Below are 8,651 nucleotides of genomic sequence, written 5' to 3' on the forward strand. Positions count from 1 at the left end.
TGTGTTTTCGACATTCTTTCTCGCTCGATGTTATTTACATTTTTAAGTTACTTCATCAGTTATGTTTTCGTTATCGCTAACCAAAACATATGCAACAACAACAACACGGGTAACTGTCCTATCGGTTACCCGTATCGGTTACCTTCTGTCAAATCGCTTTTTCTATGAATGAAACGCGTCCTTTATGTTCAGATAATATTTAATTATAAATTATTCATATATACAATGTTTTTTTACAATTTAAATTATTGCCTTATTACTCTAGCGAACTTTACATATGTGAATTTTTATATTTATAAACTATATAAATACATTAACGTCTATTCATAGTCGTGCCCTTTCCGAAACCTTGTTTTGAAGTTCTTATTTTTCCTGCGCTGGTAGTGTTGCTCATCAGTTTGCAGTCATATTAGTTTGGTAGGTATAGTAACATCAGACGTAGGGAAATTAGGAAGCATGTCAGGAGTACCACCAGAATCCAAAGAAGCATGGTGATTCATTTCGTCACCTCCGTTTTCTTCCATATCCGGATTCATTCCATACTAGTCATTATAAATAGCTTGTAGATGCCACATAGGTGTAACCATAACCTCAAGATATTTCCGTTCAAATCTTGTGGTGTACACGTAAACTTGTATTTGTTCTAAATTATTCACCACATTCTAAACATAGAAAAGATGTATTAAGTGTTTGCGTAAATACCATTGTGATTACAATATGGACAAACATTCAATTCTAAACTTTTCGTTGTTACATCAATTGTTTCAGCGTGTTGTACACGTAAATGAAAATTCATACTTGAATGTATTTTCGTCTTCCAATCGCATAATTTACATTTTAAATAATGACTATTAGGCATATGAGAAATCTCATGGTCCAGTAATTTGTTGAAGCTTGGTGTAGCTGCTTGAATATCACAAAATTTACATTTTGCACCACGTTCGTTATATTTAAATTGTAAATGTTCTGGTTTCTCTACACGATGCATAAAGTTTATATGCTTTTTCCAACAATGTGCTGAATTTAATTGAAATACATACATTGGGCATTGTCTCAGGATAAATTTTCCATAAATATACTGAGCCTCTTTATGTAGGCTCTTTTCTTAACATCTAATTCTGGTCGTACCGGATATTACAGTTTTGCTTCAGGTTATAATCCACACTCATACTATTTTCAGATTCTGTTTCATAATTTTCATCATTTTCAACATTGGACTTTGCATCAACATCATTATCATCATCGTCATTTTTTGATAACTCTGTTTTAAGCTTCATATTTATCAAAGGTGCATCTTCCTTTGTATTAGAATTAGAAACATTGTCATCTTCGGTTAAGTTTTTATCAAGTTTAGCTTTTTTCCTAGGTTTAAATTCTTTACTATCCGTACTAGAATTAATACCATCATCAACATTTTTCGTGGTCTGTTTGAGTTTTTAAATTTGCCAATGGTTCGCCTTTATCAGTATTAGAATCAGAATGGCCTTGGCCATCTTCACCGTGTTGCAAAGTAGGCGACACATGTTGGTGTTGATGTTTGCGCATATTGCGGATATGTTGGTGGTTCACTAGTCATTAATTGTTTAGAAGTTTCAACTTGTTGCGTTTGTTGTTGTTGTTGCTGGCTGATGATGTGGTGTTAACGTTTGTTGTACAATTTATTCGGGTGATTGCACATATTGTTGGTGTGTTATAGTGCTGGAAAACCTTCCGATATTGAAAGTCCTTGATTAGTGTAATCCCCACGTAGTGAACTACTCCTGTGACCGCGTCCGCGGTAACTATTACATCTGAAGGCGCTTAAGTTACAGGCATAGCTGACATCGCTTATATAACAGGTTGACTCTAAAGTAAAAACCAAAACAAAATATTAGAATCAGTGTTTATGAATAACATATTTAAAATAAGCTCTTACAACAACGTGATCGGTGCCTACATCCCCGTGAAAGTAGTGTGGTGTTCCTCCTTGTATAAACGTAGATACTGGATGTGCTCAACCGTGCAGTTTTCTTCTAATTTGAGCAAATGTATGTTCTTACAGCCACAGCTGGAATATTTGGGATATTTCTATCCTCACATCGTCAAAATCAAATTACCTAGAATGAAAAAGAAACTCATATCAGTAAGAATAGATTAAAAGTGTTTAATATAAGCCGAAAAGTGTTCCATAAATAGGGCTCCACACATAGCTCTTTTCCAAAGGCACAAGAGAAATTTCAGATAACTAGAATCAGGACCTGGTAAAGTAACTTCAAAGGCGATTTAGTCGCCACTACTTCGTATGCGCATTTCTCTACGCTCCCTTTCGGCATGCATGATCAATTTCGTCATTACTATAAAGGCCATCTTGCTCACAGCAATCCAACAATCTATTTGTCCGCAAATTCGTGGAACTAAATTCCTAATGGAAGGTTCCTCTCCAAAAACTCTGTTTACAGACAGTCTTTCGCCGTGAAAACGAGGGCAGTGAAATATTACATGTTCTGCGCTTTCCAATTCGGACGGACAGCTTGGACAGAAAGGATCCTCCTCTATCCCACGCTTATGTATATATTCCTTTAAGCCACCGTACCCGCTCAATATCTGTGTGAGATGGTAATTTAGTTTGCCGTGTTTTCGCTCGTACCATTCCGCTATATTCCGGACTAGCATGAAGGTTCAGCGCTCTTTTCTCGAATCTTCCCGCCGTTCTTGCCACCTAACTATTGTTCGTGACCTTGCGCTTTTCTTAGCATCTTCAGATGGTCGGCTGAATCCAATGCCATACAGATCGGCCATTTCACCTGAGAGTAGATCTACTGGGATTTTCCTGGATAAAACATGGATCGCGTCGTCGGAACAGCACATGCTATTCGTATAGCAGTAATGCGGTAGGCTCCTAGTATATCTTTTTGGTGGACCATTTTAGATCTGTGCCATACTGGTGCTGCATATAATATTATAGAGCTGGTTACGTTGGATAATCGCTGACGGGTAGCTTCGCTTGGGCCGCCGATGTTGGGCATTATTCGCGTTAGGGTTCCACTAACTCTAGAAACTTTGTCCCCCACCGCCCTGAAGTGCTCCCTAAAAGTTAGTTTTGAGTCAATGATTACTCCTAGATACTTCAAGGAGGGCTTTGAATTTATTTGAAAATCTCCTATGGTTAGGACCAACTCATCCACAGTCCGCTTTGAGCTCATCAGAACCACTTCTGTCTTATTGCTAGCCATCTCCAGCCCCGTGTTCGTCAACCATTCCGTTATTCTTCCCATGGCGTCATTACATAATGCTTGGAGCAGATCAAGTTTCTTGGCCACTGCTACTACGACAATATCATCTGCATAGCCGACAATTTCCGTGCCTCCGGGAAGGTCGATTTGTAGCACCCCGCCATACACCGCATTCCAAAGAGTTGGACCTAGAACAGATCCCTATCTAATCTATCTATCTATCAAATTATTCGGAGCAGGTACAGAACTTGTCTTGGGACACCCAAAGTGCACTCACGCTTCTCATGGCTCCAGCGGGTTAGCGGCTTCCTAGAATTTAAGCCACTTGCTGCTTCTAGATCTGACATCTGTCAGCTGGAGTCTTAGCCCGGCAAGCGCAGGGCACGAGCACAGAATGAAATCGATCGTTTCCTCCTCCAACTCGCACTTCCTACATCTGCTATCACTGACCAAGCCTAATTTAAAGGCATGTGACGCCAGAAGGCAGTGTCCAGTAAGAATACCCGTCATGAGTCTAGTCTACAGTTTAATGATAATACAAATATAAGAATCAGTGTTTATGAATAACATATTTTAATTAATCTCTTACAACAACCTGATCGGTGGCTACATCGCCATGTAGGTAGTGTGGTGTTCCACCTTGTATAAACGTAGGTACTGTATGTGCTCAACCGTGCAAATTGACATTAGCAGTAACAATTTTTACATAAACATAGCTTGGTATTTGTGCAGGCCTCAATATAGCATACATTGGTCCAGTTCGGTGTGCACCAGCCACTGGTACAAACACTTTTGAATGCATAGCTTTCATATAGGATGGATGTCCAGCAGTGCTCCGGTTGTGCCAATATGTAATGGGCTGCTCCGTCTCTGTATAGGTATAGGCGGGTGCAATGTATTACTAGGCTCAAGATCGGAAGGTACATAGATGGCTCGAAGACGCCAGAGGGGATCGGAGCCAGAGTTTTCGGACCCAGAACCAAAATATCAGTAACTCTAAAAGCACATCCGAGCATTTTCGAGCGGAAGTATTCGCCATAAGTTAGTGCGCTTAGCTGAACCTTCAGCGCTGATACCCCAATGAAACAATTGCCATACTCAGTCAGGCAGTCAGGTTCCACTAAAGGCACTTGCGGCGTTCGAAATAAAGTCAGCACTTGTCCTTCAGTGCGTAGAAAATCTGAATCAATTAGGAGCACACAACGTAGTACTGTTGGCGTGGGTCCTAGGCCACAGGGGAGTGGAGGGCAATGAGCAGGCGGACTCCATGTTTAATTTGTTGCGTCTCTCCCACAAATTGTCAAACCCCCCAGCAGATCCTTGCAGCGGGTCTGCGCCATACTCTCCTCTTCCGGGAAGGTATCGACCCCAATCCGGGTCCTTCTCCTGACCCCAGTACTGAGAAATGGGTTTGCTGCGTTTGCCTGAAAAGAATCTTTTTAGGACGGTCATATATATAAGGGCCTGAAATATTTCAATGAACTTCCTAATCAAATAAAAAGTAGTAATAACTTCAATACTTTTAAAAAAAGTTTATTGGAGCATTGTAAAACCCTTCCAATAAGATAGTTTTTTTTTCTTTTATTTTTTTACATGATATACCGATACTGGAGCGCGAAAAGGGAATGGTAATAATGGTAGCAGCAAAATACAATGCATCCGGCCCTAAGGGAAAGAAAATCGGTCGCCACATGTAACTCCAGACAGTTCCAACAACTAATTTCGCAGGAATTCGGTATTTCCAGCTGGTATTTACTGTTGCTGATCGGAATCATTCGCAATCCGACAGCATAAATATAACAATAAAATTATATATTGTGTAACAAAAATAACGAAAATAAGGCCAAATAAAAGTTGGAGCAAGGGGGATTGGAAACACGTCCTTTTCAGCCTCCCATTATATGTTGAGCTGTGCTAATCGGAATCTTCATGCATTCCGACAGCGTCTTTACTAAACAAAGTTGAGGGTTGATTGGATACACGTTATTTTCAATTTCCAACATCCAAAGACATGTTTAGCTGCATTGATCGGAGACTAATACATTCCGAAAGCTTAAAATACACATATAATTGAAATATATAAGTTCCAAATTTTGTTGCCTTAAGCTGGGATCACTGGAGGATTGGAAACGCGTCCTTTCCAACCTTCCTTTAATGAGTGGCTCCCAGACTCGTCCCTCTGTCACGCTAGTAAATATACTGATCGGAATCACATGGCATTCCAACAGCGTATTCCATAGAAATAAGTGATTATAACAATGAATTGTACTTAGTAGTTTATGTTTTGGGCCTAAACAGCCGTAAGAATAAATAAATTAAATTAAAAAAATAAATACTCTTGTCAGTGTTTCACGTGCAAGGGATGGTTGCATCGGACAGATTGCTCTGGGCTAGATTCCGAAATCCAGCGTCCTCATAACTTTTATAAATCTTTTGTGGCTCTTGTTGTTCACGGCCTCATTACATTATGAGGAAATACGGCACCTGAGAACACAGCCGTATGAAGCTAAAAAACACAAGCATGTCTTCAGTGAACTCCACAAACAGGCGTCGGACCTCTATGCCGGTGATTCCTGTACTCAAAGAACAAAACTAGCAGAGGAGGAACGCACTCTCCCTAGGGAAACGAGAGTAGTCACTCTAGCTCAACTTCGAGCTGGATAACGTAACAGGTTAAACTCTTACCTATCCAGAATCAACCCCGACATACAAAACATTGTCCTGCTTGTAATGTGTCCCCACATGTCACCAACCATCTCTTTAACTGTATTGTGCAACCAACGCCTCTAACACTCCTCTCATTATGGCCCACCCCTGTTGAAACAGAAAGTTTCTTTGGACTCCCGTTAGAGGACATTGATGACAATTTGTGATCGGTCGCACCTATTGGATGGGGCGAAGCACTGCTACTACAACAACAGCAGGCGGACAACACGGAAAGAGAGGCAGCAACTGCATGACCCATCGATCCCGAGCCGTTCCTGCCAGTTGGCCCACAGGGGCATTTATTAGCAGAAGGGAGGGAAAAAAGAGAACGCTGGCGCAATATGCCAGGCCTGAGTCAATCTAAGTTACTGTTAGGGGGTTACAGCACAACTCGATATAGGGCATTAATAGACCTCTCAAAAAGATAACCTAAGAACCCCAACGGCTATTCTTACAAGACACTGTAGACTGAACAGTCACATGCAAAAGCTGGGTATAGTATCGAACAACACATACCGATTTTGTGATGGATCAGCAGACGGTGGACCATATCCTTCTAGATTGCGGCGCAATTTCAAGACGTAGGGCTAAGTTTATGGGCTCACCATGGCCAGAGCATTCCCACATTTAATCCCTCAAGCAAAGAACACTGCTGGGGCTCATCAAGGAAGTCGGCTAGGATGAGGTGCTGTGAAGGAGATGTGCAAGTCACTGTGCAATCCTCAATAAATGATCTATCTATCTACGTTCCGGTAACAAGCACCATTGTGGTACTAGCCCCACCATCTCGGGAACTATTGATATGACTACATTAAACCTTCTAGGGATTGAATCTTAATAATGCCGGCAATGCGAAAGTCTGCTAAAATGCACCATTCTCCATGGAATGCTCGATATATAACTTTCCACGTTTTGAAACAGTGATGAAAAGAGCAAAATTTACAATAATTTTAACTGGCTGTGGGTAGTAAGGTGTTGATGTCCTCTCTTAACGCAATGTAATGACAACTGCGATGCAGGGAAAATGACAAAAATCTTGCAAATCTACTGATAGTAATTAATTTTTCCTCCCCTTCTATGCAGTTCTATGTATACATACATATGTATTTTTCTCTCCAAATGCTAATTAAAAAAATTAATTGGTTTTCACATGAACTTCGAACTCTGTCGTATTTGCATTCTTCAGTTGATTATCAACAAAAGCATGTCAAATTATCACTAAAAAATTCATACATGTTGCTTATATATTTAATATGGTAGCCAATTTACTTACCCTTTCTGGTGCGATGATTCCTGGACAATCGGGCCTGACTAGACGCGATTTTTTTTGCCTTAAGAGAGCGTGCTTAACGCGAACCCTATCATGTTATGGCACAACTTTGGTGATGCAAAAAATCAAAGACATTTCTGCTTCTAATGCTTCTAGGATAGCAGCAGCAGCTCCCGGTGGCACCACATAAATAACAGTTGCATGCCGATCAGTTGCCTTTTTTGCTCCGGCTACCTATTCAATTTTAATTCACTATTCATTATCTACTATTGCAATTTTTAATCACTACAAATCAATATAAATTACCGAAGCAAATACTGGCAAACCAAGATGCGTAGTTCCACGCTTTTTTAGGGAAATACATCCAACCAGTTTGGTACCGTATTCCAAAGCATGTTGCTTGTAAAGTACCTTGTTTTTGTAGATTTCCCCTGATTTTGGCATATTCTGAGCTGAATCGCAACCCGGCGGAGATGCTATCTATTAGAATAATATAACATTTTTTTTATTATTTAAAAATGCACATACGTATGAATAAAAATCAGAAAGTAAATAATGTTGTTGTTGTAGCGATAAGGACACTCCCCGTTATCGACTTTGTTGGTCCTTTGCCAGATGCTGATCGGGTACGTTCCGGGAACCATTTAGGTACTAGCCCGACCATATCGGGAGCGATTTAGTTGACATAAAACCTTGTAGGCCATCCCGTCGATTCTATACAACTTAATATGGTAACGATTTAAAAGACGGTGCACCACCCAATTTTTATCAAAAATTATCAAAAGTGGAATCAAAAGGCGCGCCTCGACCTCCGTTTTTATTATTATTTGATATTTTTAAATTAGGTGGTGTACCGTCTTGTAAAACTTTACCCTTAATATTATTTTGGGCGAAGGCCGCCAACGCAAAAAGATGGTCTCTGCAGCAATATTCTTAATTTCCGTCACATGTCACAACTCAAATTAACTTAATGTTATTTTGGGCGAAGGTCGCCAACGCAAAAAGGTGTTCTCTGCAACAAAATTTTTAATTTCCGTCACATGTCACAACTAAAAGCACAAGATATTTTTCGTTGTAAACAATTTATATTTTTTTTGCGTTTCAATGTTTTCCGGAATAATTAATGAACTGTCATTTCGATGACAGCATGAAACGTCGATGTGTTAGTGGAGAGCGAAAAAAGCTTTGAATGTGTGGGTGAACTGGTTACCTCCGTCTTGTAGGGTAGTTATTAATATACAAACGTACTTAACTTAAGGCTACAACACAACTAAACAATTTCCACTTAAGCATAATACATTTGTATTTGCTCCATTCAAATGTCAGCAACCTTTCCTTAGACAACTTATTTCATTATATCCGCACAGAGCTCATTAGTTTAGTTTCTTATTTTTAACTACAAAAAAAAAAAAATTTTAAACTATACACTATGTGCGTTATAAACGTTAACTTGGTTATTAAGT

The 8,651-nt window shown here is 39.8% G+C and overlaps 1 long non-coding RNA gene across 1 annotated transcript; it reads right to left on the reverse strand.

Annotated features, from left to right (window-relative positions):
* Positions 1-551: 551 nt before the first annotated feature.
* Positions 552-8,385, reverse strand: LOC137235411 (uncharacterized). Its single transcript, XR_010947883.1, has 5 exons — positions 8,061-8,385; positions 7,495-7,668; positions 7,192-7,422; positions 1,916-2,096; positions 552-1,845 (listed from the first exon to the last, which is right to left on the reverse strand). It is a non-coding gene; the product is annotated as an uncharacterized lncRNA (long non-coding RNA).
* Between the last annotated feature and the right edge of the window lie 266 nt (positions 8,386-8,651).

Source organism: Eurosta solidaginis, chromosome X (genome assembly GCF_040869045.1).
Source record: "Eurosta solidaginis isolate ZX-2024a chromosome X, ASM4086904v1, whole genome shotgun sequence".
NCBI lineage: Eukaryota > Metazoa > Arthropoda > Insecta > Diptera > Tephritidae > Eurosta > Eurosta solidaginis.